We start from the raw sequence: 21,494 nt of genomic DNA, 5'->3' as shown, positions 1-21,494 counted from the left end.
GTATGGGGCATTACCATGAATGGAGCTTGCAGGACTGGAATTGCTCTGGGTGAGTCAGTGGGTGAGTGGTGAGTGAATGTGAAGGCCAGGGCATCGCTGTGCACTGCTGTAGACTCTGTAAGCACTGTATACTTAGGCTACACTGTTTATTTTAAAAATTTTTCTTTCTTCAAAATAAATTAACTTTAGCTTACTCTAACTTTTTTACTTCATAAACTTTTAAAATTCTTTTTAACTTTTTGACTCCTTTGCAATAACAGTTAGCTTAAAACACACATTGTACGGGCCAGCCCAGTGGCATAGTGGTTAAGTTCACGCACCTGCTTCAGCAGCCTGGGGTTTGCAGGTTCAGATCGAGGGCGTGGACCTGCACACCCCTCATCAAGCCACACTGTGGGGGCGTCCCAAATACAAAATGGAGGAAGACTGGCACATTTGTTACCTCAGAGACAACCTTCCTCAAGCAAAAAGGGGAAGATTGGCAAAAGATGTTAACTCAGGGCCAATCTTCCTCAGTAACAACAAAACACATACACACACACACACACACTGTACAGCTGTACAAAAATGTTTTCTTTCTATATATTCTTATTCTGTAAGCTTTTTTCCATTTAAAAATTTTTTTTATCTTTTTTTACTTTCTAAACGTTTTTGTTAAAAACTAAGACACAAACTTACACATTAGCCTCAGCCTACACAGGGTCAGGATTATCAATATCACTGTCTTCCACTTCCACATCTTGTCCCACTGGAAGGCCTTCAGGGGCAATATCAGGCATGGAGCCGTCAGCTCCCATAACAACGCCTTCTTCTGGAACACTCCTGAAAGACTTGCCTGAAGCTCTTCTTGAGGAAGTGTCCCTCTTTTCAGAAGTATGTCCATGGTGACTTGCTTGGTTTATTTCTTCATTTCATCATAGATTTGCTTGTAAGCAGATAATGCACCATGAACACTCCCCCCTATTAATGAAAACCTTTCGGTGTTGGGGTCCATGTTTTCAAACTTTTTAAGGAGCTTGTTGAGGTCTGCAAAATCTTCTGCTAAACCTTTCACTGTGAGTTTTCTTGAGGGTTCTTCCTTTTCTTCTCCTACAGTTTCCTTTTCTCTTGCCTCTTCTTCAGTTGTGCATTCCTGTTCCAGTTCCGACAACTCACTAGTTAATGCCTCAAGAATCTCCTTTGGGAGCTCCTCAATGTCATCCTGATCCACACCCAGGGTAAAGGTGTTTGCCATCTCAGCCACAGCCTGGTTGGTTTTTGCAACCTCCTCATCCTTGGCAAATCTTTTGAAGTCATGGAAGAATCTCTATAGCATCTTCTTTCAGAGAGCATTCATACACTCCTTGGTGACATCACTTCAAGCCCAAATAAGAAGTTTTTTGGTTTTTTATTTTTAAGATTGGCATTTGAGCTAACATCTGTTGCCAACCTTTTTTTCTTCCTCTTCTTCTTCTTTTTCTCCCCAATTGCCCCCAGTACATAGTTGTATGTTCCAGTTGCAGGTCCTTCTAGTTGTGCTGTGTGGGACACCGCCTCAGCATGGGCTGATGAGCAGTACTAGGTCCATGCCCAGGATCCAAACCAGTGAAACCCAGGGCCACTGAAGTGCAGCCTACGAACCTGACCATTCGGCCTCAGGGCTGGACCCCTAAACAAGGTTCTTGATGCAGTCACGATGTTGTAATCCTTCTAGAATTGTATTGATGTCTTTTTCAGTTGCAACAATAGCCTAGGCAAAGATCCTCCTCAGGTAACAGACCTTAAAAGCTGCTATAACTCCTTGACCCATGGGTTGGATCAAAGAGTTGGTGTTTGGAGGGAGAAACATCACTCTGATATTGGGATGAAGATCAGCAATAAAAGGAGGGTGTCCAGGAGCATTATCAACAATAAGCAAAATCTTGAAAGGTACATTATCCTCCGAATAGTACTCCTCCATTTTGCTGGCATAGCAATTCAGGAGGGCATCTTGGAAAAGGAGATGGGTCATCCATGACTTATTGCTCCTGTAGTACACTGGCCATGTGTCCTTACTGATATGCTTGAAGGCCCTGGAGTTCTCATTGTCCCAGACCACAAAGGGTTTCAATTTGTAGCCTGCAACATTGTCCCCAAGCAAGACTATTATCCTGTCCTTAAAAGCCTTGAAAACTGGCTGACTTGGCCTCCTTTTAGATGAAAGTCCTTTTAGGCATATGTTTCCAGAATAGGGCAGTTTCATCCATATTGAATATTTGTTCTGGCAAGTAATTTTCCTCCACAATCAGGTTATCTGAAGTTTCCAAAAATTCTTCAGCTGCCTTCACATCAGCACTCTCACTACTCACTACTCACTTTCACATTATGCAGTGCATAACAATTCTTGAATCGTTTAAACCATCAGAGCTAGCAGTAAACTCAACATGTAGTCAGGTCCAGCTTTTTCTTTCAACATCACAAACAAACTTTTTGACTTGGCTGTGATCGTCATGGTTCTGAGAGGGTTATGCTTCTGTGTCTGGTCTTCAGTCCACATCATTAGAAGTTTCTCCAAGTCTGAAATAGGTCCAACTACTAGGGAAAACAATACGGAGTTTCCTCAAAAAATTGAAAATAGATCTAGCATACAATCCAGCAATTCCACTTCTGGGTACTATATACTCAAAGGAAACGAAAACAAGGTTTCAATGATATATATGCACTCCCACGTTTATTGCGGCATTATTTACAATAGCAAATATATGAAAACAATCCAAATGTCCATCAACAGATAAATGGATAAAAAAGATGTTGGTACATATACTCAGTGGAATATTATTCAGCCATGAGAAAGGAAGATATCTTCCCATTTGCAACAACATCGATGGACCTTGAGCACGTTATGCTAAGTGAGATAAGTCAGACAGAGAAAGACAATTACTGTATGATTTCACTTATACGTGGAATCTAAAAAAATAAACCTGTAAAAAGCAAACAGTAAAATGATGGTTACCAGGGGATGGAGGGGAGAATAAGAGTGACGGTGCTTAAAGGGCACAAATTTATAACAAGTAGTAACTAAGCCATAAAGATCTAATGCGCAGTATAATGAATATAGACAAGAAGATTATACCATATTATGCAATGTGATAAATATTGCTACATTGGCCATCATATTACACTATATATCAAAGTAACATGCAGTATATCTTAAACTTACACAATGTTACATGTCAAATTTATTCAATTAAAAAAAAGCTAGATAAAATTTCAAACCAAATAAACAAATAAAATAGGGTCAAAGATATCAGATAACCACCAAGGCATCAAGGACCTGAGAGCCCAAAATCCAAGAAAAGGGAAACATAGAGGTGAGCACAACATTTGAGACATATTTTCACCTATTTACAGCTGGAGGCTGAAAAGCCAAGAAATCAAGTAAAAAAGGGTGGTTAAGAAGCTGAGAAGGTTCATGGAGCTTTTGTTAATACAGGGCTGGGGAAACTAAGTTTGTAGTTCACAGACACCAAACAGATGGGCCACAGGTAAACACTGAAAGCTTTCAGTTTGAACACTAACCACTAAGAGTAAGTGTAAACTAGAAATAAACCTGTACATCTGTCCTTAGAAAGATTGAAACCCAGTTGCAAATCAGCAGAATCCCTAATTACATTAGGCATTACCCTCTACTCCAACTCCTGGCCAAAAGCAAAACTAATCCTCTTTGTAAGAAGATAACATCTTGGACTCTAGATGATTGTGTCATTGTCATGCCTTAAGCTTTGAGGAATTTTCTGATATAAGGTTACTGGGATTAATTTAAAGACAGACTTCAAAAGTTGTCTTGATGCTTATTCTAGAGCTATTCATATAGTGTTATGGAAAAAAGGAGCAAATAAACACAGAAAGTTCTTAAAGAAAAAAATGAATAAAATCAACTGTTGTTCGGACAAGTAAGGGTTTCTACATTGACTTCACTATTTGTATTAACTTTACCAGTGATAATAACTGCCCTCATGGTAAGGAAGGGCCATGAGATACTTAGGGACATCCACTCTTCCATTTTGAGGGATTTTTATCATCACAGCTTTCATAATCAACTGCACAGAGTCCCAAGGAAAGCAGAGCCATTCCAAAAAGAAAGCTTAACAGTTGACATTTTCATTGTCAAAGCTTCTTGATATGGGAGGTTTTTTTCCTAAGTTGATACTGAGTTAACCAGATAAAATAACAGTAAGCAACAACCAGAACCCCAAGGCCTGGAGTAAAAGGAAATAAATGCGATAAAGTTACAGGCTATCAAAGGAAGGAAGGTCGCACAGAGCTGATGCCAAGAGCTTTAAGGAGCCAGAGGCTCTGAGCTGCTCCTGGTACCTCTGAGGGGACCCTGCAGGGCTGGCTGAAGGAAGCTGGAGGCTAGGACAACCACGGCGGCAGACACAATGTTGGCAGAGACAGTACAACAGAAAAGAAATATTTTCTTCCATCCTCTCTCTTTCAAATATCGCTCCAATTCTTCCGTTTCCTCAATCCAATAGAAAAGCAGTGGACAAGGGAGTGTGGAAAATGTAGTTTACAGGATCCCAGCCCCAGAATCACAGAACAAACCAGATGAGTAGAACTGGAGCTGAGAAAAAATAGATAAATAGCTAGTAAACAAATCAACCTAGATAGGGAGAGCTGGCCTTTTTCACTGTGTATTTATCACATACAGAGAAGAAAACACAAACAAAACAAGTTCAACTGCTTGGATTATATGTGGTTCTAGTTCCTGGCACACTCTTCTCTGATTGCTGGATCAGTGAGCCAGCACATATACTCACTTGAATTAATCTAACAGTTTAAGATCCAAGTGAAATAATGTGCAGACAAAGAGTGTGGACACCTCAGGAGTATATCTATGTCATATATGGATTGATCTCTTATCAATGAAAACGAGTGAAAGAAAAAAAGAGATAAATAAAACATAAGCAAACAAGGAGATAATATGGCATAAATAAATGGAAGAACAATAATTTGGGGGAAAATATTTACTACAGGGGAAATAATTTCCAACAAAATCTACTTTGGCCTTCTAAAATTTTTAAATGGATGGCAGTGAAAAACATCAGAAGTCACGGAGGAGTTAACAGATTAATTGAACATGTAATTGTCTGAGAGGCATTTGGGATGCTTCCAGGGCTAGCAGAGTAAGAATAACTTGCAAACGTCTCCTTTTTTTAAGTGACATTAATATTTCAGTAGGTTATCAAAAGCTTTGTTACAATAGATATCTCTTTGCACAAAAAAGAAAACAAAAGAGAGAGAATCATGTTCCCACAATTATCTAACTTACTTCAAACTCTACTAGGCTACAAGTTACTTTTAGCACAACAAAAATTTGTGACAAATCTTGATTTTTTGTTGTTCAGCTTGAATCTTAGATCAATAACAAGTCAATATTCTTAAGAAGTAATTTGAGGAAAAAAAGAAACAAACATTAGATAATAATAAAAACAGCTAGTATTTATTGAGCTTGACATAATTCTAATCCTTTTGTATGTATTAACTCATTTAACTCTGACAACAGTGGTTTGTGGGGACTATTAATAATTCTTATTTTACAGATGATGAAACTGAGGCACAAATCGCTTAAGCAAGCTGACCGATATCACTTTGCTAGTGTTAAAAAAAAAGAAATAATAGGCCTCAAATGGAGTCATTTTGCCCTCATGACAGCAAAACCAAGACTCAGTTACAGTTTCAGCCAGTCTCAGGAATGTAACCATTAAACAGTCAACTGGAAATTTCCTGACCAGCACTTGTGAGGTAATCTGCGTGATAAAATTTCTGCCATTCCCTTTTCCCCTAAAGAAGATGTCCTGGCCTGAAACAATCCCTTTTTTCCTAATACCTTCTCTCCCCACCTTCCTTCTGCTTATAAAACTTCCATTTGGTACAGTTCCTTGGAGCGCCCTTCCAGTTGCTAGATGGGATACTGCCAAACTCACGAATCATTAATTAAAGCCAATTAGATCTTCAAATTTACTCTGTTAAATTTTGTTTTTTAACACTAGTAAGATGCAGAGTCAAGATTGAACCAAAGCAATCTGAGCCTGGGAAGACAGGCACAAACGGACAGGGGTTTGGGTTTTCCAGATCCTGACTCCATTGGTAAATTCATTTCTCTAGTGTCCTTCTCTCTTCTCCTTCATAATCCAATAGTGGAAGTTGCCCACACCATACACACAGACTGTCAAATGCATACAGATCCTCATTTTATGTCTGTGTCCCATAAACACACATTTTTGACTTATTAAATCTAAAGAATAAATTAAAAATCCTCTGCTTGTATGGAGAGAAAAATGTTTATCTAGCAATTTCAACCATGGCAGGTGTGCCATAATCAATGAGAAGCAACTAGAAAAGCACAGTCCAAAGGCAGCCTAGATTTCAGAAGGTCAATAGACCCCTCTCCCATGGAGCTACTTAATGTCGGTTTTTCAAACTACATGGAACACAAAAAACACATTGATAATTCAGTACTTTTTTTAAATGACAGGATACGTTTTTATTTCCTAAGAAATCATTTCTAGACTCAGAATATTCTTTATGTATCATTAAAAACACAGTTCAGTGTTGACACGGAGACTTTAAAATTAGAGTGGATTAAAACGTATTCTAAACAGGTCCCTATCACACATTATTAATGGATAAGACAAAGAAAGTTGACATGTTTCTATCACTTAGTAAACCAGGCACAAATAGGCCATCAGTAAAAACTGGTAAACAAATAGATAAGTAAGGCTGACAACCGTTTTTCACTGTTTCATAGCCTAAATATTTTTCAGAAATATATGAAATTTGCAACAGTCATTAAAGATTTAAATTCATGACTGTCTTTTTTAAAGTTATAAGAGTAAGATTTTCCTCTTTATTAAAAATTAACATTAGCCAGAAAAGTCAAGTGTTAAATAATAAATAAACGTAATTTTTAAAAATCAGAGCAATATGAAGTTTAAGATAGAAAAAAAATACTTATTTTCTAGAATCATTTTTTATCCTAGGTACCTTGTTAAGTAAAAAACTAAAAAGATATCTTTATCACAGAAGAAACTTTAGTAGGGCTGGCATCTTGGCCAAAGATAAAAACTACACGAAAGTGCTTTAGAAAACAACTTGAGGAAGATGGGACCGAAAGGAGAAGCTTCCTCTTACCACACATCATTTAGCACCAGGAATTACAGGTAGTTAAGCTGCCCTTTTAGAAGATGCAGAGACTCAGGAGCTGTTCCAACCTTGGCAGGGTGTGCAAGCTGTCAGAGTAGAGATGTTAAGGCAATCTAGGCAGGAGTTTGAGGCAGAAACACACCAGAGCCGATATTTGCATCTATACAAAAATGAATCACAGAGAATTTGCATCCAGTCTGTGCAACCACCACTCTCCCACTTCCTTAATTGGAATCTTAGAAAATAAGATCAGTTATTAGACTTGATGGGAATAAATGATAGACACACACACACACACACACATACACACGGCAATTGGAAGCAATAATGAGAGACAGAAAATATTTAGTATTACCGACAATCAAAGCTTACTGACAAAGGTATAATAAAAGCCAGATTTTCAGAGATAAAGAGACACTGGGGTTCCTTTTGTTCAACTGTTTCCTTTACAGATGAGTACATTAAACTTAGGCTTTACATGGCTAGCTCACATTCATGAAGTGATTTTATAGATAAAAACAAGCACTAAATGCAGTTTTTGCTGTTGTTGTTTATAGTGAGGAAGATTTGCCCTGAGTTAACATTGTTGCCAATCTTCCTTTTTTTTTGCTTGAGGAAGATTAGCCCTGAGCTAACATCTGTGCCCATCCCCCTCTCCTTTGTATGTGGGATGCTTCTGCAGCATGGCTGATGAGTGGAGTAGGTCTGCGCCCGGGATCTGAACCTGCAAACCCAGGCCGCTAAAGCGAAGCACACAGTACTGTAACCACTTGACAACCGGGCTGGCCCCAATATACGCAGTTTTTAACTACTAGTCTTGTATTAATAATTTTATTTTTTTAAATCAATCTTGGATTTACCATGGTACTGGTGAGGGTTCTCCAGAGAAACAGAACCAATAGTAAATATAGATGTAGATATAGATATACAGATATATAGATAAGTATAGATAAAAGGCTATGGAGCCTGAGAAGTCCCACAACTGGCTGTCTGCAAGCAGGAAAACCAGTGGTGTAATTCAGTCTGAATCTGAAGACCTGAGAACCAGGGGCACCAAGGTGTAAGTTCAAGTCCAAAGGCTTGAGAATTGGGGCCTATGGTGTAAGTCCAGGTCCGAGTCAGAAGGCTGGAGAAGCAGGCGTGCCCGTGTCTGAGGGCAGAAGATGAATGTCTCAGCTGAAGCAGAGCGAGTGAATTTACACTTTCTCCATCTTCTTGTTCTATCTAAGCCCTCAGCAGATAATGCCCTCAGCAGTGGATAATGCCCACCTGCACTGGCAAAGGCAATCTTCTTACTCAGTCTACCAATTTAAACACTAATCTCTTCCTAAGACATCCCTCCAGACGCGTCCAGAAATAATGTTTCTATCTGGGCATCCCTTAGCCCAGTCAAGCTGACATACAAAATTAACCATCACAACCATCAGATCCTCCTTTTTACTTATAATATGCAAATAACTAAACCATCTATCCCACCTATTCTAGAACTTTTCCTCCTAACATAGCCATTCATTAAGATGACGGAATCAGAATGCGAATTGTTCACATATTCTAGGAAAACGTAAATAAAACAAACCAAAATAAAGTGGGTTATTCAAAATAGTTTTGAGTGTAGTTGCCTGTACTCCAAAAAGAAAAGACAAATTTAAATATTCTTTATTATAAAATATTTTGGTGGGAGGAACATTTACTCACTTTATAGAAAAGTAACTGTGGCATAAAATCATTGGACACAGTCATAGTCCAAACTGAGTTCCAAGAATCATGGGGAACATGGAAAAAAAGGGTACTCAAAAACAGAGAAGTCACTGAAAGCTTTAGGGTATCTTTCTGGAGAAGAACCATGAAATATTTTTTTCTTTAGTTTTGCCTAGGAGAGAGCCTATTAGAATCTTCAGAGTGGATTGTAAAGAAGGGCTGGCTAGTCCTGTTTGAAAAAGCTCCGAGTGAATCTGATAGGCTGAATTGGATGGCAGCCACAGTGGGGATGGAATGTTATGTCTTTCATCCTGACAGATGTCCAGACTTTGCTTTGATCAAATTACACAAAGGCCTGTAGAGAAGGGATCGAAAGTGTCAGATACCACATTAGACTCCTTACATCATTATCTCATTTAACCTCCTTGTATCCACTTCTCACAAAAAATTCAGAAATAAGCAAATTTCATTCAGAGAAGTCATTCATTTGCTCTCCCTTAAACTGCTTCTACAGTAGTTTAAAAATATTTAATTTTTTTCGTTTTGAAGATGAGAATGTCATCTTCCTAAAACATATTTTCAAAAGTTGTTTACTGTATTTAAACCAATAATACATATGTATATTTGTATTAGTGAAATACATATGTATATTTCTCTAATGTCACATCAGAGACATAAAACCATATACATTTCCTTAAATGTGACAGCTTAGCCCCCAAACTATCCTGATGGTTGTAATTCAAGGAAACATGAGTGATACAAATTGTGTGGAGCCAATAAGTTGCTCACAGTAACAGTCTGTGGTGCTGCTGGCAGAGCTTTTACCAGGGGAACCCTGTCTGTGGTCTCAAAACTCTGGTTATATGCTTTATTCCAGTTACTAAAAGGAAAACAAAATAAAACAAAACAATTCTGCGCTACTACAACTCGCCCAGGGTTAATTAGAATGTTCTCCTTTGGCCTTCTGAGGCTTCAGGTTGTGACAAACGGAATGCATCCCAAGCAGCAAACAGCGAATATTAATATGCCCTCTGCAGAGGGCTTAGTTTTAAATGAAGTCAACCATAATCAGGTGTTTGCTGCAAATCATCCGCCTATAAATGTTATTAACATTGCAACCTGCTTGACACATCAAGTCATTGTGTTTACAACCTAAAGAAAATAAAACATAAAATGAAAACAGTTTCTTGTCAGGGTCAGGCCACTGTCATTAATTTTATTCTTCTCCACGGTGTTTTTTAAATTTTGTTTTGTTTTGTTGCAGATTATTTTCCGCAGGAGGCTGTCATTAGCTGACTCTCCACTTGCTTTATTGATACGTAGAGAACAAGAGAACTTCGAACCAAAGAGTTATTTCGATAATGACAAACAAAAAGACATTAGAAAGATGTGTTGGTGTTATTGGAATCAAAATACTCCATAGAACAAACAAAAGGAAACAGAAACCCTAGTGTCTTGGAGTTCCTAAAAAGAGTACCCATTCTTTTGGAAAATCCATCCAAACCAGTATTTCTAAAGGTGAACAAACAGTTCTGTGAGAGGCATTTCTAAGAGACTGCTATGTGGGAGGCAGATCTAATAATTTTAAAATACAGAAAGAGGTAATTTAAATTCTCAGATGGAGAACAACCTTAAACATTTATAAGAACATTTTGTATCATTAATTATTTAATGGGTAAATGTGTGTCAAATCTCTTCTTCAATTTCATTTAAATTTTAAAAATAAAACTACTTTATCAAGACAAAGACTCACCTGAATAATAAAATGTTGAACTATTCAGGCAACTCTTCATCTGTGTCTTAGATGGCCTTCTGCAGGGGGTTAATAAATAAATACACAGTAACAGAAGGAGATCCCTGCTGGTGGAGCAGAGAATTGGAGAGGATGCTTGCAGACTACTGTCCAAACAGCAGTATGGGACACACAGCAAGTTGTCTAGAAGGAGCTAATCCCAGTCAAAAGGGTTCAGGAAACAAAACCACAGCAGAGATGAAGGCAGCTGAGTGGGGAACAGCAAGGGGATTCAGACTAAGAGGAGAGTGGGGATTCCCTGGCAGTATTTTGTATGGTCTATCTGTGGCTGGGGGCCATGTCCGAAATTCTGCGAATATGTAAAATTGGTAGCGTGTGTGTGTCTGTGTATGTATATGTGTGTATATGTATACACGCACACATATATACACACTCACACACACATTCTTTTTCCTTTTTTGTAGTGAGAAAGGAATAAAAAATCACCTTGGAATCACTGAAAACAGCCCCTCTGAGAGGGTTTGTTTGGGCCCTTTGATATAACTCAGGAAGAACAAGTTATATGCAGCCACAGCAGCTTCCCAGCAGGGTGGGTGCAGGGTAAATACGAGCATATCCTCAGAAGTTGTCGGAGAACTAGAGATCCTTGAAGGAGGAAGGAGGACAGCAGTTCTGGGTGTGTGAAAGGGCTATTCCAGAAGAAATCCTTGTCTCTGGTTAGACTTGGTCCTTAGGAGGCTTTATATGAGAATGGACATGGGGCTCTGTAATTTTGGGAGTGTGGGTATAGTGCAGGCCTAGTCAGAGGACATTGGATCATCCTGCCCCACAGGACAACGTGGCCTGTGCAGTTCTGGACTGGCAAGGGGGGCTGTTATTGCCACAGGGGACCAGCATCTTCTCTCAGACTGCAGTCTTCTCAAATTGGTTTTCAGGAGCGATAGTATGTGGCAGAGACAAAAGCAACAACAGAAGAATCAGACTCCAGGTATTTCATGTGTGTCTAGACAGTTAGGAGAAGGAATCCTTAAAGGGATTTCCTGATGGCAGATCAGGTAGCACCTAATTGGGAAAGGACAGTGTTGAACTTACTTGCACCTTGAGTTTTAAAAGCAGTTCCTACTAGTCATATTGCCCACATCCATGGCCATTCAAAAGCAAGTGGCTTCTCAGAATCCAGCTGCACAGGCTATCCTTAACCTGAAAAAAGATGTTAAATCTGAGTTCTGATGTGACAAGTAGTTCTATGATATTCTGGGGGCCTGTTTAAGGAGATTATATCTGAAGGAGCATTGAGTTTCTTCCTTAGTCTTTGCTCCCTAAACCGAGGCAGAAGGTTTTTCTTCAAGAACAACCATTGAACAGTAAGGTTCCAGCTCTGGTGTTCAGCTTGTATTTGTAAGAATCAAAGATGCTGATAAACTCAAGGTTTCCTCTCACCCACGTCATGAAGGAACAAGTTCTTACCATGATGTCCAATTTATTTTTTATTTCAAGAAAGCATGAATGAGTCAGTTTTCAAAAACTGAACAGTCCCAGGGAGTGTCCCATTAAGAATGGTATTATTTTATTAACTACATATTTCAAATGCATTAAATAGTAAAAATATAACAGAATCCATGTACACAGCACCAAGATTTTTTAAAAATTGCACTTTTCTATTCTTGTTTTAATTATTTCTCTTCCCAGGCATAACCATTATCATGAAAGGGGTATATGTCCTCCTCCCATATGTAACTATTCTGAAGTTGTCACATGTTTATTTGCACTTTCACTGCATATATATATTTTATTATAACTCACTTTTTTAATACAAAATTATATTTTCTAGTCTTAATCATATTCATACATGTAGAATTAGTTCATAACTTTAGCTATTTAATAGTCTGTTGCACAAATATACTACCTTTCTCTACCCATTCTCCTATTAATGGATATTGTATTTCTAATTTTGACTATAAATAATACTGTAAAGAACATCCTTTTATTTATTTCTGTATGTACAAATGCAAGAGTTTTGTAGCGTTTTACAATCACAAGCCTTGACTCATTAGGAGATGTAAAATCAATTTAGTGAGTTGTAAATAACATTTGAAATACATATGATGAAATGATATATGATATGACGTGATATCATGCGATGTGATAAAAGCAGAATAAAAAGAAATGTCAGTGCATTACAAGGTGAAATGTAAGAATTGTTTCTTGAAACTTCTGTATTAATTTGTATATATGTCTATACACAGATGATCAAAAAGTGAGAAAAACGCTGCTCTGCTTTATATACTGAGAAGCAGAATTGCTGGGTCACACAGGGCATTTGCACATTCAGCTCTGCTACATAACACCAAATTGTTTCTCAAAGCTGTTATGTTGCCTTATAGCTCCTTCCCGCATCTGTGCTGCTCAAGAGATTAGATTTCCCCACTTCCCTGCTTACACTTGAAATTATCAGATTTCTTTAGATTTGCCACTCTTAATGGTCTCACTTTCTAGCTGTTTTGTGTTTTTGTGATTTCCAAAATGGTTAAGTAGTTTTCCATATCAATACTGACAATATGCAATTTTTCTTTGTGAATTTCTTGCTTACATTCTTTGCCCATTTTTATATCATATTGGTTTTTTATCCTTAATGATATGTAGAAGTTTTTAAAGTAGATATTCTTGATACTAATCTTCTATCATTTATTTGCACTGGAAATACTTTCTCTCAATCTGGTCTTTTCAAAGTCTTTCACTCTGTTTATAGTGTCTTGTCACACAGATCTTATTAATTTAATGTGGTAATCCATCTTTTATAGTTTGCTTATATCATGTCACTCTATCTGGGTATTAAAATCAACAACAAAACAATCTCTATGTTCTTTTAAGCATTTTAATTGTTAATTTCCAAATTTAAGTTTTTATCTAGCATTTATTTTGTGCATGATTTGAGGTTGAGATCTGATTTTAGTTTTTCTGTGGATACATAGCCAATTGTCACAGCAACATGTATTGAATAACCCATCCTATCTCCAACATATATTGCCACTTCCACCATTGACTAAGTTATATGTATGTGGGCCTTTTCCTGGATTCAGTGTGAACATGTGGCATTAAAAAGAATGATCTTTTGGGACTGGCCCTGTGGCGTAGTGGTTAAGTTCGGTGTGCTCTGCTTCGGCAGCCTGGGTTCATGGGTTTGGATCTTGGTCGCAGACCTACACCACTCATCAAGCCATGCTGTGGCAGTGTCCCACATACAAAATAGAGGAAAATTGACAACAGATGTTAGCTCAGGGCCAATATTCCCCACCAAAAAAAGAAAAAAAAAAGTGTTATCCTCAACCTGGCTAATAGCACCAACAAGACTCAACCCACCATCAACAGTCTGGTAAAGCCCAGGTTTCCACATTTGGGCTTCTTTCTAACTGAAAGAGGTGGGGGATCATCAGAGTCTAGCTGATGCCATGATGTCATGCTTCAGACTTGGGAGAATTCTGAATGGTCCTAGAATATCTTATCATTGTCAGACAACAAAGATACTTTTAGGAATGATGGGGTGGTAGTGAGGAAAAAACACAAAAGAGAGCTTGATGGGGCTAACACTTTTCCAGTTGTGATAATTTGAGCCACTACAATAATAATCTTCATTAATATTATGAATAATGGAAATAAATTGAGCTTGTAAAATGCTATTCAATCATTATTATATTGAAAGGAGCTAACAATATAAGTTGTACAAAAGGTTTTAGCCATGCAAAACATGGATCTATATTAAAGGATATGTTTTTGATTTTAGTCATTTCAATAAACACAGTCAATGCTAATACACATTATTATTCAATAATAGTTAACATTAGTTAATTAATAATGTTGGTTAATAACATTAGTCAATGTTACTACACACAGGCATTTTGCATCTTCTACTAAGTGTATGTCTTTGTATAAGTTGTGTACTGTTTTCTGTGTGTGTTAGTAGAAAAGAGTAAACACAATAAACTATATGTAAGGCAAAGCATCTTGCAAAAATTGGAACTGGCCATCACCTGTGGTCTCTCCTTATAGCTAGGTGGAAAGAGGGCTCAATATTGTATTCTAAAATGATGAATTAGACAAATGTTTTAAAGAGATAAGTTAACTTCTCTGAATCATTCCCTCATTTTCTAAGACATTAATTCTGTGGATGACCACCAATTTATAATAACACTAATAAGGAATACCTAAGATTCTAATAATGCTAAGAAAACAAACTAATATTATACAATAATATTCCATCGTTAAAGTAATTCTGGGCAATCAAATCATATGTATACAATGTACACTTTAAAAGGAAGATGTTAAGCTAAGAAGACATATGTAATAATTCTCAACTGAAAATAAAGAAGTCCTACTAATATAAACAGGAAGCCAAATCTGTGGAAAAAGTGAAGATTTGACTCACTCTCAAAGAAGCAGCCAGATGCCAGGACTCAGCAAAGAATCCATCTGTTGATAACCCAAATACTATAATTGGATGGACCTGAGACAGTGTTTTCTCCTTTTTGGTCCAGAAAGATTATTTGAACACATGAAATGTATCAAAATATTTCTGCTCTGAAGCCATAAAACAATACTAAAACAAATATAACCTTCTCCCTAGGAAACTATAAAGACCAAGTATAGAAATAACAATGTGTTAAACATACATTGCAAAGGATTTTGAATAGATTAAGTACAAGTACATTAATGTTTGGTAATCACCATATTTGTATATGTATTGTCTGCTGTTTAAAAGGTTTAAAATACTGGGATCAGTAACAAACAAGTAGCAATTATAGTTTTAGTAGTTCAAGAAATTCAATTCATTACATTTTTACCCATGTTCAAATGCTTAAAAAAATTATTTTCAAAGTTTTACGAAAACAAGATGTTTTATAAATTGAGTGTTAAGCTGAAATGCACACAGATGCAGTAGAGCAGATTCATCAATGTATAGTCCTTCATATATTACACAGAAATGAACAAATACTACCAGTTTGCATTTATGCATCTAATTTGATGTTTTTCAAATTACAAAAGGAAAGTATGCATTAAGTCAAATGAAAAAATTCAGAGTTGAGTAGAGCAAGATATCATCTTCTCATCCCACCCACCCACCAAACCGTACTTGCCTTGGATAATCCATATTAGTGGCCTGGTACACGCACTTTCACAACTTTCTCCCTGCTCATCCAAACCCACACCCAAAAGTGTACCCCCACTCAGGTATTTATTTTCAGAATTGACTCACACCATGTACCATATACCTTGATTTGTAATCTGCCTTTTCATGTTTCATTTTAAATAGCTATTTCCATATATCAGTAGATAGATATCAAACACTGATTTAAAACATAAGCTTTTCTACTTATGCATGTACACACACATGAATGTTTTATATAAATGCAAGGATACCATCACGGTACTTCTTTTTTTAGGTTGGCATTACTTGTTCCTTTTTCTTTTTTGCTTCTTCCACTCATCTCTTCCCTTGACCCAAATTACTCTCCCTGCCCTTCCATCCACCCTAGGGTGACACATATTAGCAGTCTGATATAGATCAGAAAATGACCTGATGCTTTGGAAATGGCAGGGAGAGATGGAATTGCAATGAAGTACAAGGTATTACAAAAACATGTTGCCGTTATTAGTAGAGATTTTAATTATAATAATTTATTTAAAAAAATAGTTCTTATATATTAAGGCTATGGAATGTGTTAATCTGAGCTATAAAATAAAATATGTTAATTGAAAATATATTCCCTAAATGATTAAAAAGCAAGATGTAAAAAACATTTGAGTAAAAGTGTTTTTTAACCTTGTTTGAGATGTAAAAACTTAAACTCGTGTGAGGGAGATGCCAAACAGCACCTGTTTCTGGAGGGAGAAAAGCAGTTTACTTTCAGTTCTTAGCAGGCACAGAGAGAACACCAGGATTTGTTCCTCTGGCCACTCAAGTTTGAAACTCTGACCTCAGTTTGGAAGCTAAGTTTTGAAGCTACTTGCACATCACCTCATTTTAAAGCCACATGGAGACTAAGAAATAATCTAGTTCAACTGTTTTCATTTTTTTTAAATAGGGAAATTAAGGCCCAGAGAGGTTAAAATAGCTTGCCTAAGCTTTCAGAACTAATTAAAAGCAAATCTGGGACTCAAATTGAGGTCTCTGCTTTCAGTTCAAAAATTTTTGTTTGTTTTCTCTGTTTTCTTTACAATACTACTCAAAATCTCAGGCACAATGAAGAACGTATAAGAATCTGTACACAAACCTGTAGTCCCTTAGCAATGATCTGTTCCTTCAGACGTGTGATTAATAAGGACAGAAGCCTTTGGCGATGGCGTGAATACCCGCTAGCTCCACAGTTGTGAAAGCAAGCGATGGCTGCTGTGTCAGCTCTTAGCCATCTAGATTCTTGAATGGCAATTTCCAGTGATGTGTGGGTCCGTTATAGCTCCCAATTCTGTACCCCACTATTCTTGAAAGTCTGTAAAAGAGACTACATTAAAACGTGTTAGTTTCAGACATAGGTTCATCACACTCCTTTGAGTTTCTGAAGTCAACACAGGTGAATGAGCAAATAGTCAGGACACAGAAACCACATATCCAAACATATATATAAGCATACACAGAAAGATGCCAGAATTTTTGTTCACTAATTTTACTTTTTACACTTCAGTTCACTGTAGAATGGTTTATAGCAAAAATGATAGCACGAACTTTTCCTATTTAGGAAAATAAACTTGTAAGACCTTTAGCCAACTGTACAGTTAGAGGAAACAATCCTCACAAAAGACTGCCTTCATTTCTGACACCAAGTGCAAATTTGAAGGTCTCCAAGATTATCTTTAGTTTCTGTAATTCACTAGAAGGACCCACGGAACTTGCTGAAAGTTTCTATTCTTATATTTGTGGTTTATTACAGGGAAAGGATAAAATTATAATCAGCAAGGGGAAGAAGCACGTAGGGCAGAGCTCAGGAAAGGCATCAGTGCACACCTTCTGTTGTCCTCCTCTGATGCAGTCATGGACATGTTACTTTCCTGGCATCGAAGCGTGACAATACACACAGCATATTGCCAACCAAGAAAGTCAAACCAAGCCTCAGTGTTCAGAGATGTTGTCAGGGCTCCATTATGTAGCCATGATTGATTGATTGTCCAGGAGGATAATCCGAGTCAGCCGTCCCTCAGGAGGTCCACTGAGATGGTGTGACTCAAAAACCCCACCCTAAAGCACATTGTTGGTCTTTCTGATGTGGCCATCAGTGACCCAAGGTTCCAAGGCAGACAAAGACATTCCCACCATGCATCACAGCCCAAGAGCTTAGTGATTACCTCCTAGAAGCCCCAGGCAAAGGCCAGTCCTCTTTTTGGGGAAGTTAAATTCTTTATTACACAGAACTTCTTCTGTTGACAATGACCTAAGGAAAAGCTAATTTCAGAATTCTCAATGCTTTGCCCATCAGAGAGAGTTTCTGTCTATCTGTATGATTATAGACTAAAATTTGCATAGGGAAAATTAAGGGGAAAAAACACCTTTCTTACTTTTTCAAAAAAAAGAAAGGATTTTCATGTTGATATGATATGGTACAATTAGATCATTGGATTTCCATCATTTCACTCAGAGATGTCAAAGGAAGAAGACATTCTGACAAGGAGGCTGAGGGGGTTACTATGGAAAGTACTAAAACAAAAACTGTAAGTGACAGTACTTTTCACTAATAATGTTATTTATAATAGTAGTTTACCTTTTGAAAATAAGTAAAAGTAAAAACTGTCTGTTTTCCAGGGAGTAAGGAGGGGAGAAGGAACAAGCAGTAACTGGAAGATCAATATTTTTCTCACTTGGGGGTCAAAATTGCTAATACTGATCTGTAGACAAAGGAGACAACAGCAGATTGTCTAAAACCATAACCATACCCTTGTCTCTATACTCCCTTTTGAACAGTAATGTACACTAGAACCAGAATTAGAGTTTTAAAATATTATAACAATGTTATTTTCTTTGGGTAATAGACATTATACACAAAAGAACGAAAAACAACTAGATATATTTTCTCTTTTCTGTATTTAACTTTTCAGTGAAGACTTTGTAATAACATAGTCTATTGAATCTGATATGTTCTTGTATTTGAGGAAGCACAAGAAAAATGAGAAATGTAACATCAAAAAAAGAAAAAAAATAGATATTGTGCAAAACATCTGAATAGTGACAATTTCTCTTATATAATTTTCAAATGATTATTATATTTTTCTCCAAAGAGATTTAGAAAACTTGTTCAGGAAATGTCCTCCAAATGTTCCCCTAAAACTGTAAGAAAGATGCCAAAATTACATGCGGCTCACCCTAACAAAATGACATTTTAACTAAGAATGTATTTTTAGAAATTGCAAGAAAAATACTTCGTGTTGTGGCCCCTGAACTTGAAGGAGGCTAGCTATGCACATAATCCCATAGATCCAGCGCATAGCAATAGAAAAGTTCGTTTCTTATTAACTACATGTTAGGGCTGATCTGATTCAGAAAAAAAAAAAAAAAATCTAAGATTAATTCTCAAAATAAATGAGAAACATAGATGAATTTTTAATTTAATTTTGAATGCTAATGGCATCTTAGTTATATTAAAGTGTTAAAGTCTCAGGGAATGTTTTGCTTTCAATCAAATCCTTTGGGTCTGTTCCTTGCTTAGGCCTGACTGGCAAAAAAGCATAATGCATAGTTTTGGTTTTTTCACCAGATTGTTAACTTACTGAAGGGAGTAGGAAAAGGGAAAAGGAGAGTGAGAATGGATTTATCAGTAGACAGCGGGGATTGTCTGTCGCCCAGAAAGCCCCAAACCCACATTTTTCTTAGAGTGGACTAGTCTCTGTCTAGGTTTTCAAAACTTCTCATATGTCCCCAGACCTAGCTATTTCTTATTTCCCAGCTGTGACCTAATGACTTTTTTTCTGAGATATTCAACCCTCTTGCTCAACAAAAAATATAGACAGCAAAGAAGTACTGTCGTTGTTTTTAAGACTTTAAGTCTCTGTAGTAAGAATCTTTTCCTGTTTGCATATTTACTTCACTCCTTGAGGGCAGGCAGGGTCACTTAGAGGATAGAGCATGGGATTCAGATTCAAATCCAGGCCCAAAATTTACTGCTTTAATCTTGAAAGTTAATGTAAATTCTCAAAGTCCATCTTCTCCTCTCTAAAATAAGGATACTAATAACCTCCTTGCAAGTTCACGATTAGGATTAAAATGAAACAACATATGCCCCCTTTGTGTTACAATGCTCTCATACTAGAATGAAAGCCATAGCCTAAAGAAAGGCAACATGGAAGAGAATCTGCTTTGTTTCTTGACTAGGATGCTTCCTTCACTCAGACATAATTCCAACGGATACTGGAGCAGGAGACAAATATGAATGATCGATACTTGTCTGTACTCAGAACTGCCACTTCCCTTTGTCCACTAAGCCTTTAATACAAAACACTATCCATGCTTCCTGTTATCTGTAGGCTAAGTTCTTTCTGAACTCTCTCCTCAGAACTCTACAGAGAGCCCATTCAAGCTATATCACCTCAGCCCTGCTCTGGTAGGTCTGAGTTCTAATAGTGGAGGTAGTTCTTTCCTTCTGAAGCTCAGTGGCCCCAGGTAAATAGGCCTCTAGCTTTCCTGCCCCACCAGTTTGCCAGGCATATCTTGACACACCAAAATCTCTAAAACTCAACCTAGATTTTATGTTATTGTCATTTGTCTTAAATCTTGAAGATGTCAGCAGAGTCAGAACTATTTCTTACTTTATCTTTATCTCCAACTTCTTTTAGTGAATTGCTTTGTTCAATGTAGCTTCTTAATAATCTTTGTTAGAAAGACAAAGGGAAAGTAGTAAGCCATCCTTACCACTTGACTGCTCCTTTAACTTATTCAAATATAGCACATCCCAGCCTTATTTTAGGTCTGTGGCTCTCATCTGAATTTTCGTTTCTCACTTGGATCCTAGTAGTTCATGTTACTCACCCACAGAGACCCCTTGAGAGTTTACTTTTAGATTCAAGGGACTTGGTCAATATCATTGCTTGATAAGATGAAGGCAATTTGCAATGCAGTAGAGCTCAGGAAGGTAGGAATATTTGAGACTTGAACCAAGGAATTCCTTTGAGGGGAGGGTCAGGGAAGGTCACCACTTGGGGTCAGTGGTATCACATGGCCCAGGAAAGTTCCAACACCAGTGACTCCTTCCTTGGAGCCAGCAAACACCTCTAAGGGAAGAAGTAGATTTCTGCAGGACCCCAATTCACTCATAGCCTCCAGAAGTCCTACTCTACTTGCAAATCCTAAAGTCTGAGTTTCACTCTTGTTTCCTCAATCAACATCACCAGCAATATGATGCAGATATAATTCTTATAGTTAATGTATAGATTTTTTTTGAAAAAAGCAGGATACTTAGAAGTTAAGCCTATTTCCAACATAAAAGTCAGCCTATATTAGAAGCTGTCTTGAGCAACTGCTCCTCCCTGCCCTTTGTATCCCTCTGTAATGAAAGAATCTCTCTTACCATTACTCATAGCTTCCTCATTTCATCAACCCCAGTTTGACTATATCTCCTACAAGTCAATAACTACAGGCATTTTCTTCTATTAATCCTCATATTTGCCTTTGATTTCCAAGTTATTATAGCTATGAGGCAAAGGATATGAAGAACCTAAAATTCAAGTTGTTTCTTTTCTCTTTTTTCTGTCCTACTCAGTGTGAGGAGAATAAAATAACACACAAAAGGTATTAAATACAAATGTTTTAATAGTAGCATTAATTTCCACTTAAAATTACATTTATGTCCCAATCAAATTATGATTAAAGCAACAAAGAATTATACTCACTTTTAACTTA

General features: G+C 37.2%; 1 long non-coding RNA gene across 2 annotated transcripts in view; it reads right to left on the bottom strand.

Annotated features, from left to right (window-relative positions):
* The window catches only part of LOC111768916 (uncharacterized), a 142,862-nt gene that overhangs the window by 10,895 nt on the left and 110,473 nt on the right, over positions 1–21,494 (bottom strand). Inside the window, exons 5-7 of one of the 2 annotated variants that reach the window (XR_011428524.1) lie at positions 16,888–17,115; positions 11,711–11,818; positions 7,156–7,327 (exon numbers count right to left, since the gene is read on the bottom strand). This is a non-coding gene — a long non-coding RNA (uncharacterized lncRNA). The remainder of the gene's footprint in view (positions 1–7,155; positions 7,328–11,710; positions 11,819–16,887; positions 17,116–21,494) is intronic. The other variant, XR_002801600.2, reaches the window with a different exon arrangement.

Source organism: Equus caballus, chromosome 18 (genome assembly GCF_041296265.1).
Source record: "Equus caballus isolate H_3958 breed thoroughbred chromosome 18, TB-T2T, whole genome shotgun sequence".
Taxonomy (NCBI): Eukaryota; Metazoa; Chordata; class Mammalia; order Perissodactyla; family Equidae; genus Equus; species Equus caballus.
The sequence above is the reverse complement of the archived record's forward strand: the minus strand, read 5'-3'. Positions and strand labels throughout refer to the sequence as shown.